Source organism: Sus scrofa, chromosome 5 (genome assembly GCF_054392235.1).
Source record: "Sus scrofa isolate SSC_HxYL_T2T_F1_AM1 chromosome 5, Sscrofa_HxYL_maternal_Yorkshire_Landrace_v2.0, whole genome shotgun sequence".
Classification (NCBI taxonomy): domain Eukaryota; kingdom Metazoa; phylum Chordata; class Mammalia; order Artiodactyla; family Suidae; genus Sus; species Sus scrofa.
Genome location: NC_139387.1, coordinates 24,064,498 through 24,087,284, shown reverse-complemented (window position 1 = coordinate 24,087,284; position 22,787 = coordinate 24,064,498). Strand labels below are relative to the sequence as shown.

At 36.1% G+C, this 22,787-nt stretch overlaps 3 protein-coding genes and 2 pseudogenes across 5 annotated transcripts in view; all 5 read right to left on the bottom strand.

Annotated features, from left to right (window-relative positions):
• The window catches only part of LOC146403237 (olfactory receptor 6C3-like), a 555,083-nt gene that overhangs the window by 347,752 nt on the left and 184,544 nt on the right, over window positions 1-22,787 (bottom strand). The gene's annotated exons all lie outside the window — the stretch shown is intronic.
• Window positions 1-22,787, bottom strand: part of LOC146403242 (olfactory receptor 6C2-like) — a 143,093-nt gene that overhangs the window by 53,310 nt on the left and 66,996 nt on the right. The window lies entirely within an intron of this gene.
• LOC100736710 (olfactory receptor 6C75-like) overlaps window positions 1-22,787 on the bottom strand; it is a 133,312-nt gene that overhangs the window by 46,920 nt on the left and 63,605 nt on the right. The window lies entirely within an intron of this gene.
• LOC100156758 (olfactory receptor 6C68-like) lies at window positions 317-4,751 on the bottom strand (annotated as a pseudogene). The gene has a single exon (XR_014803305.1). The product of XR_014803305.1 is annotated as an olfactory receptor 6C68-like (transcript).
• On the bottom strand, window positions 15,638-22,501 carry LOC146403243 (olfactory receptor 6C68-like; annotated as a pseudogene). Its single transcript, XR_014803309.1, has one exon. The product of XR_014803309.1 is annotated as an olfactory receptor 6C68-like (transcript).

The window sequence follows — 22,787 nt, the reverse complement described above, 5'->3', positions numbered from 1 at the left end:
TACACTTGAAACTCATATTGTGTGTCAATTATAATTCATTATGAAAGAATGACAGCTCTACACCAATATTGTAAAATATGTGAGAAAAACATCTAAAAGTTGAAAAAGGAACGAATTAGATAGGTTCTAGGTAAAGGATTAAAATTAATATATTTGGTTCGTCACAAAGCAGTGATCAATAATTTGTTGCTAAGTATATGAATTGAAGGGAAAATGAAGGATTAAATGACAGTGACATCAACCTGATTGGTGTAAAAGCTAAGAAACTATAATATTGGTTATCAGCTTTATGGAAAAATAAGGTAGAGGTGCATCTTTTGAGTGCCTTTATCAAGAGACACATTTTACTTTCTTAAAAGAAATGCAATTTTTTTGAGTGAGTCCTGAAAGGCTAGTTTAACTTGCTTATTCCTCAGAGTATATATAAAAGGATTCAGCATTGGTGAAATGGAAGAAAGAAGCAATGCCACTCCTTTATTGAGGTTTACCTCTTCTTTGGCAGATGGTTTGATGTAGATGAAGATGCAGCTGCCATAGCTGATGGAAACGACAATCATGTGGGAAGAACAGGTAGAAAAGGCTTTTTTTCTTTGTTGGGCAGAAGGGAATTTTAGAATCGTCCTTATGATGTATATGTAGGAGAGAACTACACATGTGAGAGTGGTGATGAGAGTGAGCACAGCACAGGCTATAACCATCTGCTCAATCAACCAGGTGTCTGAGCATGAGATCTTCAGGAGAGTAGAGGCGTCACAGGCAAAATGATCAATGAGATTGGAATTGCAGAATTCCAGATGAAAACCTAAGCTGAGTGGAGGGAGGATAATCATAAGTGCTGCCAGCCAACAGCAGACAACCATTGTTTTGCAGAGTTTGTTGCTCATGATTGTCATATAATGCAGGGGTTTGCAGATGGCCACATAGCGATCATATGCCATGGTTGCCAAGAGAAAGAACTCAGTTATCCCAAGGAGATCCGTACAAAATATTTGAGTGAGACATGCATTATAAGTAATTGTTCTGTCCCCAGTTGATATATTGTATAGGAATCTTGGAATACAGGCAGTTGTAAATGAGATTTCTAAGAAAGAGAAATTTTGGAGGAAAAAATACATGGGGGTTTTAAGGTGGGGATCCAGCAAGGTTAGGGTGATGATGGTCAGATTTCCAGCTACACTCAATATGTAGGTGAGAAAGAGGAAAAGGAAAAGCAAAAGCTGCAGCTGAGGATCTTCTGTCAGTCCCAGAAGGATGAATGTTGTTATTGCAGTGTGGTTTCTCATTATTGACTCCTGGATTTGCCAGCCCTACATGTCAATGTCAGAGAGATTTGAATGCAGAGTTCAATGACACCATCATCCAGTGATGAACACTCTCTTGTATATTCGACTCCTCCAACATCCATCAGTTTTACTTGTGGATCCGAGGAATGCATTTCATATTTTACAGTGAGCAGACCTTCCCCGATCTATTTATACATAATGACAAGTAAAATTATTTTATACCTTTTAGTTGTTGACTTAACAGTCTAACTGTTCCTTTAGTAAACTCCTAAATTCAATTCATATTGAATTAAGTATTTTTAGCTCCTACCCTGAGTTTCTGATTTTTATTACATTATGTTAATATTTCATTTTCTATATTGTAGCTAGGTTTTAATACTGCCCAATGTTTTCCTGCAGTTCCTTTTTTTTTTTTTTGTCTTTTTGCCTCTTCTAGGGCTGCTCCCGAGGCATATGGAGGTTCCCAGGCTAGGGGGCTAATCGGAGCTGTAGCCACTGGCCTACACCAGAGACATAGCAATGTAGGATCTGAGCCAAGTCTGCGACCTACAGCACAGCTCATGGCAACGCCAGATCCTTAACCCACTGACCAAGGCCAGGGATTGAACCTGCAACCTCATGGTTCCTAGTCAGATTTGTTAACCACTGAGCCACGATGGGAACTCCATTTTCCTTCAATTCTTAAGTAATGTTTTAAAAAATATTAAGTTCTGTTTTATTCCTTTGCTTTAAAGTTTGGGCATTATTAAAATACTAAAATAAAGTTTTAGAGCAGGACCCAAAGAAGACATTTCAGCTCTCTTCAATTCAATTTTTTGTTTTACTTTCTAATGAGTGAGAATGGTCATTCATTTTAAGGGCAAAATATGTTTTGACTCAAAAATATCCATTTTATAGTTTTGCGGTTCTAGTCAAAGCTTCAGTTCCTATATTTTGTGTTACTTCTACAAAGATAACACTGCGCATTTTTTTATTATATAACGTTTATTTCTCATTTCATAGATTAATATAGTTTTTAGTACTGCCAAATGCTTTACTCAATTCATAAGCAAAATTTAAAAAATATTAACTGTAGTTTAATTTCTTTCCTGTGAACTTTGGGAATTATTAACATCATAAAGTTTCATACCAAGACCCAAACTAGGCATTTCAGTTCTCTCTTAAATGAATATATATATTTTTTGCTTTCTAACATTTGATCATTCATTATTTAAAAGACTACAAAACATGTATAGTTTTGAGATTCTAGTGGAGGCTTCACTTCTTATATCTTATGTGACTTCTTGGATAATACTCTGCAAGACAGCCTGGTTACTTTATTGCACTTTCATCACCTTATGAGGTTATGCTGAGTGTAATTAATTGAGTTCTGTAGGATATAAATCTATACTTTGAAGCCTCATTTTACCACTCAGATTGAAACATATTTACATACCATGTTATGGAGAAAAAGTCCAGACAAAATTTGCTGAATATCCTTTCCTTGAAAGTTTCTTGCCTCCATTCTATTTCTTTCAAGTCAACATTTTTGCCTCTATTTTTACATTTTGCATTTATTTCTCAATTGCTTACTCTCTGGGTTTAACTTCAGCATTATCAAGAAGTACTTTATCATATATCCTATGAATTAATTCAGTATCAGTCATAACCTAAATATATTTTGATATAATCATAATAATGCCTGCTTACTAGTCTCTTCTTATGCTCCAGGCACTGGTCTAAGTCTATGACAGATGTCATCATATAAGCCTTTTGATGTCTGGTGAGGTAGAGATTTATATGTGCTCCACTTTAACAGTGGGAAATCTAGGGTGCAGAGAAATAAAAACTAAGTCCGCTGTTTCAATATCTACCCAGAAAGGTTCCAGAGTCCTGGCCTGAATCACTGCACTCTGGTCATTAGCGCACATTTACCTGAATATCTTGGTTTCATGATGACAGTATTTGTATGAATGATTAAAACAAAGGTAGTATTAATATATAATTATTTCTCAAACAAGATACTTGAGAAGCAAATGGGGCAGGAGTAATAAGTAATTATGGTGATGCATCTGATGCGAATGTGTACTTGGAAAAATCTAAACATGTGCAGTCACTCAATTCATGTGGCTGATGGGGCTGCCCATCACCAAAGTGCAGCTAGCTAATTTTCTATTTTGTTCTTTGTTCCTGTTTGTACATTGACCCTTTCATGTTGGTTTAATATTTCTTTCAGTGAAATATTAAGTCAGAAGAGTAGGGACTATATTATTCTGGCTTAATAAGATCAAGGTAGGTGGGAATCATTTCTCAATTATCCTCAATTATTCTGATTGATAATCAGTTTCTAACCTATAAGTAATGTCTTCAGGGCTCCAGTCCCGTACCTTTACTAAATGCACAGTGGATCTCCTAGGAATAAGCCATTTTCTTGTGTTTTTAGAATATTTTTCTCAGAAAATTCTGATACATGTACTTTGAGAGCTTTTATTTTCCAAAAAATTATTTCCCTTCATTTACTGATTTTTTAAAATATTTTTTCCACTAGCATCACCCAGATATGACCAAGGAGATTTTTTAAAAATAATGTATAATTGATATTTAACTTTATATTAATTTCTGGTAAACAACATAACAATTCAATGTTTGTATACATGGTAAAATAATCTCCGCATTATGTCTGGTTAACGTCCATCACCTTATATAGTTATCCACCATTTTTTTCTTATGATGAGAACTTGTAAGATCTACTTTCTTACTTTCAAATATGCAATACGTTACTATTAACTGTAGTCACTAAGCTATAAATTCCATCCCCATGACTTATTTATGTTAAACTGAAGTTTGTATCATTTGAGCCCCTTCTACCATTTCTCCTACTGCTCCCCACTCCCCACCTATGAAACCACCAATCTATTCTCTGAATCTGTGAAACTGGGTTTCTTTTGGTTGGTTGTTTTTTGTTTTATAGAGTTCACATAAAAGTGAGATCATACAGTGTTTGTCTTTCTCTGTTTAACTTATTTCACAGTGTTTTGAGCAACGTCTTTCTCTCTTTCATCTGAGCAAGGAAACCCTGTCTTCTGATACTATAGGCTCAGTATACAGGATGCAGTCTCCAGGGTAGACAGATGCCATCATAGGCAGGGGTGTTAATTGAGGCTCAGGGTAGATAAAGTTTGATGGAAAGCTAATACCCTCTTAAACAGTGCATTATCGTACACGGTGACCATAGCTCACATGAGAAGCTCTGTTCTGTTTTCTTCTTTTTCATGAGCTAAGTTCACCTCCCAGTAGTTCTCTTGGAATTTGACCCAGCTTTGCTTGGGTCTGGAAATGATTTCATTTTTAATAATCACCATATTGTTTTTCCTTTATTCCAGTCTAACATAAATATTAAATATTTAACAATGCCAACATATTCAGATTGATCAAGTCCTGCTTTAAGTATTTAACTTTCACAGAGGATTTTATTTGTGCAAAAGATGAAAAAAATGAACAAAATTTGAGTATGTGAGTCTGCAGTTGATATGTGTGTGTGCACATGCGCAGTTGGATTTTATTTTTTGTGTGTTCGTGTGTGTTTGCAGGATGTTTTATTTCTGAGTGTTCCTCAGCCAGGCCTGATAATGATTTCTAGGGCCATCATTCTAGAACAAAAACTGTATCTCATAAATGACTGTAGGGTAATCCCTTCAAATGCTGACTGTATTCGCTGTTTATGTCTAACATTTCAGTGAAAGAGAGAACTCTATCATGACATTTCCCATCCACCTCCTACCTTCTGCCAGAATATATGCAGACGTACAATGAAAATAGGTGAGGCACCAAACATTTTCATACTTACCCTTTAAGCTGTACGTTATTTCATGGTATCTCTTGACAGTCTATTTGAGCATATTCTTAATGAGACACAGGCTGAACAGGAGTATGCTAGTGGAGACCTGAATGCCAGGTTTTCTCAGGAAACTACCTCGGCTAGAAATTCCCTGGAAATATCCATAGCCCTCCTATATCATATACCATGCCATATGCTTTCTATACCATAGAACATCTTCTATTAAGAGGTTCTGTGCCATTTTATATCAGGAATGCATGTTCTTCTCTGGCTAGCTAAAATAAAGTAATGCCTACTTTAAAGGGCTGGGTATATCAGGCTATTGAGTGATCAGGGGTAGGTAATCTTCTAAACTCATTGGTCAGGAAAACATATTTGGCACCAAATACTGTGGCTTGTTAATTTATGTATTCTGCACATAACAAGGATCATTAGACTCAACAAACAAAAGAGTCCTTGGAGACCCAGGTTTGAAAGTCACCAAGGAATATTAATATAAAGTTTTGACAGTGAACCTGACAGAATAGGGACAGTGCCCTTATGGACAAGAAAGTGCAAAAATGATATTAAATACACTGTGATGGTGGTGGCTAATATAATCAAACAATAAAATGTTTAATTTTTTTCTTGTATTTTCTAAAGCAATGAAACTGGCAGATAAAAGCTTTCTCTACTTTCCTTATGTAACTCATAGGTATTATGAAGGAGAGTACGAAGGTAAAAAGACAAATAATGACATAGAGAGTACCATTGTAAAATATCTTATAAAAGTATTGTCAGAGTTTTTCTCACTCAAACATAAGTACAGAAGGAAACTTGCAAAACACTGTTGTAATCTACCGTTTTCATGCAGCCTGTTATGTCCGTACTTAGTAACATGGAGATTTACAGCAGTTTTTAATGACTGTATTTATATAATTTTATTATCTCTTTTATAATAATTACCACCAGTTTGGAAATGTATGTTGTTTACATTTCTTTTTTTATAATGCAAAATACTATCTAAATGTTTTATATAAATATATTTGCACACATGACTGCATAAACTCCAGACAATTGCTCTATGAGAAATTCTTAGTTGTAGGTAGACAACTTTGTAAATTTGTATGGCTTTGATATAGATTTGTCATCAAATGAATTAAAAGCATATGTAGTCCCAATCTAGGAAAAGAAATCATTAGTCACGAATGTAGTTGGGTAGATAATCTTAATACATTGTCTTAGAAAAAGACTCAGCATCTTTCTTTGTACTAGAGAGAGTTCTCTGCAACTGCACAAATATGGAAGATCAGTAGACAGTTCGATTCATAATTTTGTTTTCCTCAGTTTATGGGGACATCAGGAGAGGATTCTGGGGAGAATTGCTTCCCATAAGCATTAGAGATGTCAGAGAATAGTGAATGAAGAAACTCCGTTCCTACTGCAGTAAACACTTGAGAGGCTGCGTGAGACCTTAAGCAACATGTTGGGAAAGTGCACCACAGCAGGAACTCCTCAGCTTAATTTTTCACTCCCAGAAACACTCAGCAAGTGAATGTGTCCCAGTGATTATCTGGGTAAAAAAAAAAAAATTAGGAAGAAATGTGCTTTTGATGTGGCCTTTAAAGGCCTGGGTTCCACAGCAGGGTTTCTAGAAGCCTTCGTCTGCTGTTTTCCAGCGGCAGCGAGGATCATCCTCATTTCAATTACTTTAAATTTCTCCTTGGATGTCTGTGAACCTTCTCTTCAATCACTTTTTTCTGTAATGTCTAGTCTCCTAGAAAAAAATCGCATGAAGGTAATCATGGTTCAAAAAGCATAGAGTTGCAGAGGTTGCTGTTGTAATATTCATTATTACTTTATATATGTGTAACTATCCTGTCTGTACACCATTAGGATAGTTGTATTCTTGAAGATAGTTTTCTCCTGTTTTGGTTCCATTTTTATATTTTTCTCTGACTTAGGCATTTGAGCCTAAATGTATATCAACTTGCAAACAATGAAGATATGTAAACAAAGAAAGGTTTCAATATTAAAGTCATGGAGTTAATCCATGTTGAAGCCTTTTTATATGCTGAGAAGTAAGCAAGAAAAATAGGAACATAAAATAATCCAAACGACTGCATTTTAATGACAGCTATAGACATTTCCTAAAGCCTCGTATTAGTTTTTTATTATTGTATAACCCATGCCGACCAACTTAGTTGTTTAAAACTGCATGCTTCCTTTTTTTTTTTTTTTTTTGGTCTTTTTTTTTTTTTTTGTCTTTTTGCCTTTTCTAGGGCCGCTTCCCGCAGCATATGGAGGTTCCCAGGCTAGGGGTCTAATCAGAGCTGTAGCCACCGGCCTACGCCAGAACGGCCTACACTAGAGCCACAGCAATGCAGGATCCGAGCCATGTCTGCAACCTACACCATAGCTGATGGCAACGCAGGATCCTTAATCCACTGAGCGAGGCCAGGGATCAAACCTGCAACCTCATGGTTCCTAGTCAGATTCGTTAACCACTGAGCCACGATGGGAACTCCCAAAACTGCATGCTTCTTATCTCATAGTTTCTGTGCATCAGGATTCCAGGCACAGCTTTCCTCTGTCTTCTGCTTAGGATCTTTAAACAAGGTGTGAGCTGTGTTGTGTTTTCATCTGGAGGCTTAACTGAGAAAGGGTTTGCTTTCAAGTTCATTCAGGTCATTGTGAGAATTTATTTCATTATACTTGTAGGCTTGAATCTTTGTTCCATAATCATGGTGCATCTATCCATTTACTTAGATCCTTAAAATAATTTTCAGCTGTGTTCAGTGGGTTGCATTAGAGAGGCCTTGAGTATCCTTTGTTGTTTTTTTGCCCTTAAGTATTCAGTATGATTTTATGCTATATTTTAATTAACTTTCTGATTATTGCATTTTATTGACCTTGTGTCTCTTAAATTTATTAAAATATTTATGGTAGTATTTTTGAGTAGATTTTTGAGAATTTTCTATATAAATAGCAGTTCAATGAGGATAAAGTCAGTGTTGTTTCTTTCCCATCTGGACTTTTTTCTTGCATTATTACATTGATTAGAAGCTCCAGTACAATAATGAATAGAAGTGGTGAAATTAGACATTCCTATCTTGCTACTGATTTTAGAGGGAAAGAATTTTGTAATTTCCCTATTAAAACAATGTAAACTCTATGCTGTATGTGTCAACTTTAAGCCTTCATCTTAATAAATTCTCTGACTTTGATGTGTACAATGGTAAATTTTATTTTACTTTTGAAACAGAAATGTCTAATACCTACTTTAAACACCTAGGGCAAAGTTGTTTTTTTAACTTTACAAAAAAGTTAGAATTAGTATATGAGCTTTTTTATTAAAATAGTTAAAATTTCCAGCAGAATTTAATAAGAACTAGCCTCAAGTAAGTTTTATCTCAGATGGTCTCTTCAGGTTAATGTGGCTTTGTCCAAAAACGAAAGTCTGCTTGTATGTGAATGCAGGGCAGGATGCACTTGTGTGGACTCAGCCAAACAGCACTTATGTGACCCCCTACAAACTTTAGAGACAATGTCTTATGACACCTCAAATAATTGAGCAAAATGATGGGCAGTAGTACCTGCAGCAGAACCAGCTGTATCGTGGTTTCTCAATAAATATGGCCTACCTAGACTTCAGTGGCTTTAGGGAGTGTATTCCTGGGGCTTAATTTTGAATCGTACATATACAACTTTGGGAGTTGTAAATAAGTCCATTTTTTTCAGGGCAGGTTGAGGTGAGAGTCCAGATTCATAGGAATTGGGAAGCTGAACAAAATTTCCTGTAAAATGGCAAGGCATTTGTTCTCCATTTGTTATAAAATACTGTTGTGTTTTATATATAGGATTGTGAAGAGGAAGGGAGTAATAGATTAATTTTGAACTTCAAATGCACAAGCATTTCAAATAATGTCATATCTTCAGGTAATGCATTTTTTGTTATTTCTCAATGAATTTATTACATTTAGAGTTGTACAGTGATCATGACAATCCAATTGTATAGGATTTCCATCCCACACCACCAGTGCATCCCCCCACCCCCCAAACGGTCTCCTTTGGAAACCATAAGTTTTTCAAAGTCTGTGGGTCAGTATCTGTTCTGCAAAGAAGTTCATTGTGCCCTTTTTTCAGATTCTGTGTGTCAGTGATAGCATTCGATGTTGGTGTCTCATTGTCTGCTTCATTTAGCATGATAACTTTTAGGTCCATCCATGTTGCTAAAAATGCTGGTGTTTCGTTCCTTTTAATGACTGAGTAATATTCCATAGTGTATATGTACCATCTTCTTTGTCCACTCCTCTGTCAATGGACATTTAGGTTGTTTCTATATTTTGGCTATTGAAAATAGTACTGCAGTTTGAGAACTATGTCTAGATACTCATGTTGCAGCAGAACAAAGGGTGGGGGAAAAATGTAATTGTAATGTATACATGTAAGGATAAACTGACCCCCTTGCTGTACAGTGGGAAAATTAAAAAAAAAAAAAAGAAAAAGAAAATAGTACTGCAGTGAACATCAGAGTACATGTGTCTTTGCGAGTCATGGTTTTCTCTGGATAGACGCCCAGGAGTGGGATTGCTAGATCAAATGGTAGTTCTATGTTTCATTTTCTAAGGAATTTCCATACTGCTTTCCACAGTGATTGCACCAATTTACAATCCCACCAACAGTGTACTAGGGTTCCTTTTTCTCTAGACCCTCTCCAGCACTTCTTGTTTGTAGACTTTTGGATGATGGCCATTCTGGCTGGTGTAAGGTGGTACCTCATGGTGGTTTTGATTGGCATTTCTCTAATAATGAGTGATGTTGAACATCTTTTCATGTGTGTTTTGGACATCTGTATATCTTCTTTGGTGAACTGTCTGTTTAGATCTTCTGCCCATTTTTGGATGGGGTTGTTTGTTTTTTGGTATGGAGCCACAGAAGGTGTTTATAAATTTTAGAGATGAATCCCTTGTCAGTGGATTCACTTGCAAAGATTTTCTCTCATTGTGTGGGTTGTCTTTTTGTGTTGTTTAGGGTTTCCTTTGCTGTGCAGAAACTTTGAAGTTTGATTAGGTCCCATTTGTTTATTTTTGTTTTTATTGTCAGTAGTCTGATAGGTGGATCTGAGAAGATGTTGCTGCCGTTCATGTCAGAGAGTGTTTGGCCCATGTTTTCCTCTAAGAGTTTGATAGTGTCTGGTCTTATATCTAGGTCTTGAATCCATTTGGAGTTTATTTTTTGTGTATGGTGTTAGGGAGTGTTCTAATTTCATTCTTTTCCATGTGGCTGTCCAGCTTTCCCAGCACCACTCATTGAACAAGCTCTCCTTTCTCTTTTGTATATCCTTGGCTCCTTTGTCACAGATGAGTTGGCTGTAGGTGCATGGGTTGAATTCTGGGCTTTCTGTCCAGTTCCACTGATGTATATTTCTGTCTTTGTGCCAGTACCATGCAGTTTTGACGACTGTTGCTTTGTAGCATAGCATGAAGTCCAGGAGCCTGATTCCTCCAGCTCCATTTTTCTTTTTCAGGATGTCTTTGGCTATTCTGGGTCTTGTGTGCTTCCAAACAAACTTGAAAATATTTTGTTTGAGTTCTGTGAAAAATGTCCTTGGTAATGTGATAGGGATTGCATTGAATCTGTAGATTGCCTATACTCTGATCTCTCTTGGCAAAGACAGGGTTTTTTTCCCCCATGAAGTAAGATGAATATTTCATTATCTCTGACTCTTATGGATGATCGGCAACACTCTGTGTGGATAAATATAGTCCTTTATGAGCAAAGTTCAAACATGACTAAAGAATCTAATATGCATTGAAGTTTGGCAGAATACCTAACACAGTCAGCAGTGGGAATCATGTCCTTGGAGACAAGAAGAGGCAACAATTTTAAGGACTTATTCCTAGAGTAAAATAATAACCTTGTGATGAAAAGATATTTTTGGATACTCTTGAACTCATAGGTAGCAAAGTGTTAAGGAAATACAACAAAGTTGCTTTATGTCTATGTGTTCACTTGGAAAAAAATATATATACATATGTATTTGAAATTTGTGTGTATATATTTGTGTAAATATATATGTGTGTGTGTATGTATATATATATATATATATATAGTTTCTGTGCCAATAACTGTAAATATTTACATGGTGAAAATATAGGTTTGCATCATAATTTTTGCATTATGCTCTTTATGGAGAAAGCATTATTTAATGAAGTTTCTCATATTGAACTTGTTAAATTATATATTAAATATTTTATATAAGCCTCCTTTTTTCCCTTAGTTTATATTATCAGAAAGGGAATTCCTGAGGCAAAAGCCACTTACATTTTAGAACTTTGAGGTATATTGTCACACTTTACTTCCAATGTGTGATATCACTTGTATACACAGAAATGTTTGTGTCACTCATTGGCACACTTGGGACCAAGGTACCTGAAGGAATTCCACCTTTGTTCCTTGCCTGAGTTCTGAGTCAAGTAGAGAGAGAAAGTAGGCAAGTAAATGTGGATTAAACTACCAAATTTATTACAGGGTTATTGAAATCATGGCTTTGAACATCCCAATAAGAGTATCTTGAGTTAGTCATAGCGATCAGATAGGCAGTGGTAGAAATCCAGATCCACTCCTGCATCTTGGGGACCCTTTTGCTGCAAGATTTCAGTTGGTTTGAAATCTGGTCTGTAGAACAACAACCATATGTGAGCAAAGGGAATAGGATGCATCTAGCGTATCATATTCCTATTCAAAATCCGTCCATCAGGGGAAGTATAGGGAGGAGGGAATTTAGGAGATTGCACAAATAGACTATTGAAAAAATGCCCATATCTTGGAAATAAAGGAGGAGAGGACCTGCCTGACCTTACAATCTAATTGTAGATATGCTCCTGGAAAACTATTTAATTATAGGTTATATATTTCTCTATAAGTTATAGATGTTTAAATAATTTAAATTGTTTAATTTAATATTATATATCTTACTGGTATCATTGTTCAAATTGATTAAAAATATTTTGCTGTCTTCATTGAAAAATTGCATGAATCATGTATTTTTTAGTTTTGGAGGAATGAGTTTATAATAAAAAGCACCTCCAGTTGGAGAGAATATGCAGAGTAGGGACTCTATATTTCTTCCTAATATTTACCACATTCCTAATGTGTTTTCTAAACCAAATTGGCTTAAATTTCAGCCTGTAGTTATCAAAGCCATGGGGCTGTACCACTCAAGAGAGAGGATCAGTCTCCTTAAGAGAGTACAACATTCACTTTTCCAGTTTTCTTTTTTTCTTTTCTTTTCTTTTCTTTTTTTTTTTTTTTTTTTTTTTGTCTTTTTGCCTTTTCTAGGGCCGCTCCCATGGCATATGGAGGTTCCCAGGCTGGGGGTCTAATTGGAGCTCTAGCCACCAGCCTACACCAGAGCCACAGCAATGCTGGATCCAAGCTGCATCTGCAACCTACACCACAGCTCACAGCAATGCCAGATCCTTAACCCACTGAGGGAGGCCACGGATTGAACCCGCAACCTCATGGTTCCTAGTTGGGTTCGTTAACCACTGAGCCACGATAGGAACTCCTCTTTTGTTTTTGTCCATTTTCAAGATGTGAAAGTTCTAGCACCAGGGATCAAAGTCACACCAGAGCAGCCACCTGATCTACAACAGTGTCAATGCCAGATCTTTGACCCTCTATGTTACTAGGCAACACCTAGAAGGACACAGTTGAATGGCCCCCCAAACCTATAACTGAAAATTAACCTCCTAATATTTTTACAGGAGAAAGTCCTTAGGTATGCTAACACAGGCCATCTAAGATCAAATGACACTGTAGTTACTCTGGTAATAAAAGTTTGTATCTTAGAGATATTCTTAATATAGATTAAAAATCTTACAGTACACGGATTCTTACACTGTACAAACTCAGAGGCTTTAGAAAGTAGTTCTAGAATGTTAATTTTTGAAATAAAATTCTCTAGCCCTTATGCATTAAATATATAAAGAAGATGACAAAATCCTCCTCTCCAAATTTTAATCCTGCTTTTTCTATTTTGTCAGCAGCTTTACTGGGACACATAATTGATATACAAAAACACACATATATAATGTAGAAAGTGCTCTGAGTTTGTACCTATGCCTACCTCTGTGAAACCCTAACCACAACGAAAGTAATGTATGCGTCCATCACCTTTATTTTTAAGTAGAGTGTAGTTGATATTTGGATAGAATTTGTTTTTTTTTTTTTTTTTCAAAAATTAAAGCCTGAATTGGCATTTTCTATTATTTTTTTTCTCTCTTTTTTTTTTTTTGTCTCTTTTTCTTTTGAGAGCCACATCTGCGGCATGTGGAGGTTCCCAGGATAGGGGTTGAATCGGAGCTGTAGCTGCCAGCCACAGCCACAGCCCCAGCAACGTGGGATCCAAGCCGCATCTGCAACCTATACCACAGCTCAGTGCAACGCAGGGTCCTTAGCCCACTGAGCAAGGCCAGGGATGGAACCTGCATCCTCATGGATGCTAGTCAGATTCATTAACCACTGAGCCACTAAGGGAACTCCTGAATTGGCATTTTCTAAATTCAGGAATTCCTTAAAGGACTTAAAAGGTGTGTGAATCTAGCTTGGCCACAAGTTTCTGAAGTAGTAATAAAACAATAAATATATTATGACACTCTCTTTATCCTTTATTCTAGCATGCAGACAAGTCATTAAAAATCCTCAAACTTTCTGGTAGTTCTGTGAAAAATTCTAATTTTCCAGAAATATTTGTTGTTTTAAAAAGCCTCGGAGTTCCCGTCGTGGCCCAGTGGTTAACGAATCCGACTAGGAACCATGAGGTTGTGGGTTCGATCCCTGGCCTTGCTCAGTGGGTTAAGGATCTGGTGTTGCCGTGAGCTGTGGTGTAGGTCGCAGACTCGCCTCATATCCTGCATTGCTGTGGCTCTGGCGTAGGCCGGCAGCTGCAGCTCCGATTGGACCCCTAGCCTAGGAACCTCCATGTGCTGAGGGAGCAACTCGAGAAATGGCAAAAAGACCAAATTAAAAAAAAAAAATCTCCATTTACCTGAAAGTTGTTTTATTTATGCAGATGATATGCATTTAAATTTCCAGTGTTCTTCCTTACTTATGGCATCTTCAAGAATACACATGATTGTTTTTATTAGCTGTAAAAAGCAATCTATTATTATAATTATTTAGTGTAGGTATACTGTTGATGAATTTCCTAATTTTTTGTTTTCCTGGAAACGTCAGTTTCACTTTAATAATACATTGATATATATAACACAAGAAAAAGTGTAGTGACGGCACAGAATTAAGTTATACTGGTTACCTAATCTTTATAAATATATACAGGCAAACTGACCACCACCCAGATTAAGATCTAGACTATTAACAGTCATTAAGTTTAACTCTCTTTTACCCACTGTCAGTCAAGATTCTACCAAAGTAGCCACTATTCTAACTTCTGTTATTCTATATTACTCTGGCTTGTTTTCGAGTTTGATCTAAAAGAGCTAATACCTTTGTATCCCTGGTCTTTTGTGCAATATTTTTTGGAGTGTTTGTGACATCCAAAAACTCTTGGGATATAGCAATAGCTTATTCTTTTTTAATGCTGTATATTGACTCCACGTATAAACATGGCAAAGTTTATTTGTATTGCTGGTGATGTAAATTGAAATTGCCAGCTCTTGCTTATTTTCAGTAGTCTCAGTATGAAGATATTGTATATGTTTTTTGTTTACATATGCATATATTTCTGGTGGTAACATACCAAAGATTTTATTTGATAGTCATGTGGTTTGTTTTTCAAAGTGCGTGTACCGATTACATTCCCATGAGTAGTGTGTAAGAACTCCACATCTCATTTGGACTGTGTGTGGATGCCTGTATGTGTGTCTGCAGTCATATCTCATTTTCATGCGCTTATTTACCATTTGAACATTTTCTTTATGTGTTGTTCCTATTGAAGTTGTTTTGCTCATTTTCTTTGCATTTTAATTAGCATTATTGAAGTATAATTTAAAATAAGAAAATACAGCCATTTTTAGTGTAAATTTTGAGAAATATTGAAAAATATATCCATTCAAGTACTTACCAAAATGCATATTACATGAAAGGTCTATTTCATCCCAAAACATTCCCTCATAATGTTTTGCAGACAGTACACTCAACAGACAGTATGTAACTAGACTTATTGTGGTGATCATGTCATCATGCATAAAAATATTGAGCCACTATGTTGTATGCTTGAAACTAATATTGTATGTCAATTATAATTCATTATGAAAGAATGACAGCTCTACACCCATATTGTAAAATATGTGAGAAAATCATCAAAAGGGAGAAAAAGGAATGAAGTAATTAGGATAGGTTCTGGGTAAAGGATTAAAAATGATGTATTGGGTTTGTCACAATGCAGTGATCAATAATTAGTTGCTAAGTATATGAATTGAAGGGAAAATGGAGGATTAAATTCCAGTGACGTCAACCTGATTGGTGCAAAAGCTAAGAAACTATAATATTGGTTATCAGCTTTATGGAAAAATAAGGTAGATATGCATCTTTTGAGTGCCTTTATCAAGAGACACATTTTACTTTCTTAAAAGAAATGCAATTTTTTTGAGTGAGTCCTGAAAGGCTAGTTTAACTTGCTTATTCCTCAGAGTATATATAAAAGGATTCAGCATTGGTGAAATGGAAGAAAGAAGCAATGCCACTCCTTTATTGAGATTTACCTCTTCCTTGGCAGATGGTTTGATGTAGATGAAGATGCAGCTGCCATAGCTGATGGAAACGACAATCATGTGGGAAGAACAGGTAGAAAAGGCTTTTTTTCTTTGTTGGGCAGAAGGGAATTTTAGAATCGTCCTTATGATGTATATGTAGGAGAGAACTACACATGTGAGAGTGGTGATGAGAGTGAGCACAGCACAGGCTATAACCATCTGCTCGATTAACCAGGTGTCTGAGCATGAGATCTTCAGGAGAGTAGATGCATCACAGCCAAAATGATCGATGAGATTGGAATCACAGAATTCCAGATGGAAACACAAGCTGAATGGAGGGAGGATAATCATAAGTGCTGCCAGCCAACAGCAGACAACCATTGTTTTGCAGAGTTTGTTGCTCATGATTGTCATATAATGCAGGGGTTTGCAGATGGCCACATAGCGATCATATGCCATGGTTGCCAAGAGAAAGAACTCAGTTATCCCAAGGAGATCCGTACAAAATATTTGAGTGAGACATGCATTATAAGTAATTGTTCTGTCCCCAGTTGATACACTGTATAGGAATCTTGGAATGCAGGCAGTTGTAAACGAGATTTCTAAGAAAGAGAAATTTTGGAGGAAAAAATACATGGGGGTTTTAAGGTGGGGATCCAGCAAGGTTAGGGTGATGATGGTCAGATTTCCGGCTACACTCAATATGTAGGTGAGAAAGAGGAAAAGGAAAAGCAAGAGCTGCAGCCGAGGATCTTCTGTCAGTCCCAGAAGGATGAATGTTGTCATTGCAGTGTGGTTTCTCATTATTGACTCCTGGATTTGCCAACCCTACATGTCAATGTCAGAGAGATTTGAATGCAGAATTCAATGACACCGTCATCCAGTGATGAACACTCTCTTGTATATTTGACTCATCCAACATGCATGAGTTTTACTTGTGGATCCAAGGAATACCATTTCATATTTTACAGTGACTGAGCTCTCCGGTCTGTTTATACATAATGACAAGTAAAATTTTTATACCTTTTAGTTGTTGACTTACAGTCTAACTGTTCCTTTAGTAAACTCGTAAATTTAATGTATAATGAATTAAGTATTTTTAGTTCCTACCCTGAGTTGTGGATTTTTTATTATATTACATTTATTTTTCATTTCCTGTGTTGTAGCTACGTTTTAATTCGGCCAAATGCTTCCTTCAAATCTTAAGTAAAGTTTTTAAAAAAAATAAACTTCTATTTCATTTCTTTGTTTAAAATTTGGGGATCATTAAAATCATAAATAAAATTTTAGAGCAGGACCCAAATAAGACATTGCAATCTCTTCAGTTCAATTTTTTGGCTTTCTAATGAGTCATTCATTTTAAGGGCAAAACATGTTTTGACTCAAAAACATCTGATTTGTCATTTTGCAGTTCTAGTTAAAGCTTCATTTCCTATATTTTGTGTTACCACTTTATAACACTATGCATTTATTATTATATAACATTTATTTTGCATTTCATATATTATAGCTTTTTTTAATTCTGCCAAATGTTTTATTTCAATACATAAGCAAAATAAAAAATATTGACCTCAGATTTCATTTCTTTGCTGTAAGTTTTGGGAATTATTAAAATCCTAACAAAGATTCATACCAGGGCCAAAACTAGGCATTTCAGTTATCTCTTAAATAATTTTTTTTTTTGCTTTCTATTGTTTGATCATTCATTGTAAGGGTAAAAGACTACAAAACGTACAGTTTTGAGGTTCTAGATTCTTCCTGTATCTTATGTTACTTCTTGGATAACACTGTGCAGTACAACCTGGTTACTTTATTGCACTTTCATCACCTTGTGAGGTTATGCTTATTATAACGAAGTAACTTCTGAAGGATATAAAAGCTATACTTGGATGCTTCATTTAACCACTCATACTGAAACATATTTACACACCATATTATGGAGAAAAAGTCAAGAAAAAAGTTGCTGATTAGACTTTCCATGAAATTCTTTCCTCCATTGGCATTTCTTTCAAGTCCACATTTTTGCCTCTTTTTTTTTTTTTTTTGCATTTTTTTCTCAATCGCTTACTCTCTGGGTTTCAACCTTACCATTCTTGATAACACTTGATCATGTATCCTTTGAATTCATTCAGTGTAAGTCATAATATAAATATATTTCAATATAATTATAATAATGCCTGCTTACTAGTCCCTTCATATGGTCCAGGCACTGGTTAAGTCTATCATAGACATCATCCGTATAAGCCTTATGATATCCTGTGAGATTTATATGTGCTCCACTTTTAACTGATTGTAGGATAGTACCTTCAAGTGCTAATTGTATTGGTTTTTTTAAGTCTAACACTTTGCTTAAAGAGAAAAATCTATCATGACATTTCCCATCCACCTGCTACCTTCTGCCAGAATGCACACATACAAACCATTAAAATAAGTAAGGCACCAAACATTGTCATACTTACCATTTAAGCTCTAAGTTATCTCATGGCATGTCTTGACAGTTTATTTGAACATACTTTATTTATTTTATTTTTTTATTTTTAGGGCTGCACCTGCAGCATGTGGAGATTCCCAGGCTAGGGGTCCAATCAGAGCTACAGCTGCTGACCTATACCATAGCCACAGCAACACCAGATCCGAGCCTTGTCTGCAACCTACCCCACAGCTCACAGCAACACTGGATCCTTAAACCACTGAGCCAGGCCAGGGGTTGAACCTGCAACCTCATGGTTCCTGGTCAGATTCATTTCCACTGTGCCACATCGGGAACTCCTGAACATACTCTTAAACAGAGTGAACAGGAATATGCCAGTGGAGACCTGAATGCCACGTTTTCTCAGGAAACTACCTCAGCTAGAAATTCCCTGGAGACACCCAGAGCCTCCTATATCATATACCATTTCATATACTTCCTATACCACAAAACTTCTTCTGGAAGAGGTACTTTGTCATTTTACACTAGGCGTATACGTTCTTGGCTTGGTAGCTGAAATAAAGTAATGCCTATTTTAAAGGGCTGGGAGTATATCATAGGCTATTGACGGATCAGGGATTGTTCATATTCTAAAATCATTGGTCAGGAAAACATATTTGGCACCAAATATTGTGGCTTGTTAATTTATGTATTCTACCCATAACAAGGATCATTAGCGTCAACAAACAAAAGTCCTTGGAGACCCAGGTTTGAAAGACACTAAGGAATATTAATATAATGTTTTGAAAGTGAACCTGACAGCAGTGTGGACAGTGCTCTTAATGACAAGAAAGTGCAAGAATAATATTAGATACAGTGTGATGATGCTGGCTAATATAAATCCAACAATAAAATGTTTAATTTTTTTTCCTGTATCTTCTAAGGCAATGACATTGGTATTGATAAACACTTTCTTTACTTTCCTTATGTAACTCATAGATTTTATGAAAAAAATGTGAAGGTCAAAAGGAAAAAAATGACTTAGAGATTACCATTGTAAATTGCCTTATAAAAGAAGTTTCAGAGGTTGACTCACTCAAACTTAAGAGCAGAAGTAAACTTGCAAACACTGTTGTAATCTACCATTTCATCCAGCCTGTTATGGTGTCTTTAATTATTAACACATGGAGATTTATAGCAGTTTTAATGACTTCCTTTATAAAATTATAACCTCTCTATGATAATAATTACCACGTTTGGAAACTTAAGTTGTTTACATTTCTGTTTGTATAATAAGAAATACTACTCTAAAGGTTTTATATAAATATCTTTGACATATGACTGCTTATACTCCAGACAGTTCCTCTATGAAAAATTCTTAGTTGTAGGTAGACAAGTTTTTCTATTTGTATGGCTTTTGATTTCTCATCTGATGTATTAAAAGTATATGTCACCCCAATCCAGGAAAAGAAGTTATTAGTATGAATATGACGGGTGGCTAACCTTAATGCATTGTCTTAGAAAAAGACTCAGCATCTTTCTTTGTACTAGAGAGGGTTTTCTGCAACTACGCAAATACAGAGATCAGTCAACAGTTCAATTCATAATTTAGTTTTCCTCAGTTTAAGGGGACATCAGGAGAGGGTTCTGGGGAGAATTGGTTCCCATAAGGATTAGAGATGTCAGAGAATAAGGAATTAAGAAACCACCTTCACTGCTGCCGTAAACTCTTGAGAGGCTGAGTGAGACCTTAAACAAAAAGCTGGGAAAGTGCACCACAGCAGGAACTCCTCAGGTTAATTTTTCTCTCCAAGAAACACTCAGCCAGTGAATGTGTCCCAGTCATAATCTGGGTAGAGAAAATTAGAAAAGAAGAGCTGTCCCATGCTTTTGATGTGGGCATCTCCAAAGGCCTAGAATACATGACATTGTTTCTACAAGACTTCGTCTGCTGTTTTCTGGCAGCAGTGAGGATCATCCTCATTCAGTTGCTTTAAATTCCTCCCTGGATGTCTGTGAATCTTATCTTTAATCACCTTTTTTTCTGTAATGTATAGTCTATTCTAAAAAATCATATGATCAGAATCGTGGTTCATAAAGCCTACAGTTGCAGAGGTTGCTTTTGTAATATTCATTATTACTTTATGTATGTTTATCCTATCTGTACACTCTTAGGGTGATTATAAACATAAAGATTGTTTCCTCCTGTTTTGTGCACATTATAGTTTCCCCAACTTAAAAAGTTGAGCATAAATGTATATCAGCTTTCAAACCATGAAGATATGAATACAAAGAGAAATTTCAATATTATTAGCAAATTCATGTTGAAGCCCATTTTTACATGCTGAGAAATAAGGGAAAAAATAGGAACCTAGCATACTCCAAACAATTGCATTTTAATGAAAGCAGTAAACATTTCCTAAAGTCTTGCATTAGGTTTTTATGACTACATCACTTCTGACCACCAACTTAGTGGTTTAAAACTGCACACTTATTATCTCATAGTTTCTGTGCATCAGGATTCAAGGCACAGCTTTACTGGGACTTCTGCTTAGGCTCTTTAATCAAGGTGTGAACTGTATTGTATTCTCATGTGGAGGGTTAGCTGAGAAGGGATTTGCTTCCAAGTTCATTCAGGTTGTTGTGAGAATTTATTTGATTATACTTGTAGGCCTGAATCTTTGTTCCATAATCATGGTGCATCTATCCATTTGACAGTTTTGTGACTTTTTTTCCATCTGGACTTTTTTTCTTGCCTTATTATATTGGTTAGAAGTTCCAGTAGAATATTGAATAGATGTGGTGAAATTAGACATTCATATCTTGATCTTAGAGGAGAAGAATTCATTAATTCACCATTGAATATGATGTAAACTCTGTGTTATGTATGTCAGCTTTAAACCGTCATTTTAATGTGTCATCTGACTTTGACTATATAATGTTCAGTTTAATTTTAATTTTTTAATGGCTGCCCCTCTGCTATATGGACGTTCCCAGCCAGGGATTAAATCTGAGCTATGGCTGCAACCTACATCACCGCTACTGCAACATCGGATCCCTTAACTCAGTGTACTGGGCTGGGGATTGAACCCATGTCTTCTCAGCAACCCTAGTCATTGCAGTCAGATTCTTAACCCACTGTGCCTCAATGGGAACTCCCTTATTTCAATTTGAAAACAGAAATTTCCAATATATACTTTAAATACCTTGTACATAAAGGGTTTTTTAAAAAACATTAGACAAATTATAAGAATTAATAAATATACTCTTTTTAAAAAATAGTTACAGTTTCCAGCAGGATATAATTAGAAGTAGTCTCCAATAATTTTTATCTTGGATGGCCTCTTCATGTTAAGGTGGCTTTGTCCAAAATTAAAAGGCTGCTTGTATGTGAATGCAGGGCAGGATGCTCTTGTGATGACTCAGCAAGATAGCACTTATGAGACACTATGCAAACTCGACAGTATCATACATTTATGGCCCCCAAAATAGTTTAGCACATTGATGGGCAGGCCAAGGAGATGACCTTACCTGGACTTCAGTTGCCATAGCGAGTATATTCATATTGCTTGATTTTAATTATACATATGCAACTTTGGGAGTTGTAAGTCTAGTAAGTGTGTTTTTTTCAGGGAAGGTGGAGGCGAGAGTCCAAATTTATAGAAATTGGTCGGCTGAATAAAATTTCCTGTTAAAAGGCCAGCAATTGAATTCTCTATTTGCTATAAAACAGTGTTACAGTTCTACCTTTAGCTGTAATTATGAGCTCTAGGTGGATAGAATAGGCAGTTTCCCAAGACCTCATCCTTAGAAATTCTCTTTTGAAGCCCATTCAGGGACAAAGGGGAAGATTTCAGAAGGATGGACAAGTTGAATTCTTTCAGCTATCCAAGTGTGAGAGCTATGCCTGGAGTCATCTGGGGAGATGAAGAGAATGTTATTTGCATAGCAACCTACCTCTCATTATTTTTTCCCAAATGATCCAAAATTGTAAAAATGGCGAAGTAAACTCTACAGTAGGGGTTTGCAAACTTTTTTCAGGAAAAGGCCAGTTAGTAAACATTTTCAGCTTTGGGAACCATGAGGTCTTTTTTAAACTACTTCACTCTGCCGTTAAAAGCAGCTATAGACAGTGTACAAATGAGTGGGAATGAATGTGTTCCAAGAAAACTTTACTTATACGAACAAGTGATGTGTGTATGTGTAACTGAATCACTTTGTTGTATAGCAGGAAATATCACGACATTGTAAATCAACTACACTTCAAGAAAACTTTAAAAAATGAAAAAACTAAAAAGAACTGGTGGTGGATAGATCTTACTCTCAGGCCTTAATTTTTTGATTTTTGATCTACAATGTGGTCCTCACTGCTAAGGTACTTCTAGGTGACTTTCCCAAGTATTCAGTGGGAGGCCTGTGGTGGAAGAGATGTTGACAAGGTCTCCTTATATTGGCTGGGCCCAAACTCCTGCCCCTCAGAATGCTCAACCTCCAGTATCTCTGTTGACCTCTCAGCCTTATCACTGGTGAGCATAGACTACCCTTGCCCCAGTGTCTTCAGCCAATCACTCAGGCAA